This window comes from Onychostruthus taczanowskii, unplaced genomic scaffold, assembly GCF_017590055.1.
Source record: "Onychostruthus taczanowskii isolate IOZ18803 unplaced genomic scaffold, ASM1759005v1 scaffold141, whole genome shotgun sequence".
NCBI lineage: Eukaryota > Metazoa > Chordata > Aves > Passeriformes > Passeridae > Onychostruthus > Onychostruthus taczanowskii.
Window position 1 is genome coordinate 1,034,267 of NW_024498585.1, and position 362 is coordinate 1,034,628.

Sequence of the window (362 nt, forward strand, 5' to 3'; positions counted from 1 at the left end):
CAAACCATGACACACAAGATACATGTACCTCAGGAAACTGAGAAGCTGCATTTCCCAATCTCCTATTCTGCCCTACCATAGACTTGGCTCGAGCTGGGCTCCTGTGCAGCTAAGAAAGGCTCAGCGCAGGCCATAAAGAGAAAAAAAAAAAAAAAACAAGAGAGAAAAGAACCTGTCCGTGTCCCAGGAGAGGGGCAGTCCTTGGAAAAGGAACACAAACCCACACTCTAACCTATAAGCCGATGGATGCTTAAGCATTTTGCCTAAGAGAGCACAGGGACTAAGGGTATAAACAAGCTAAATCCCTTTGTGGAGTTGAATAGTGTTTTAAACCACCGAGACTGCACACACAACATCTCTGC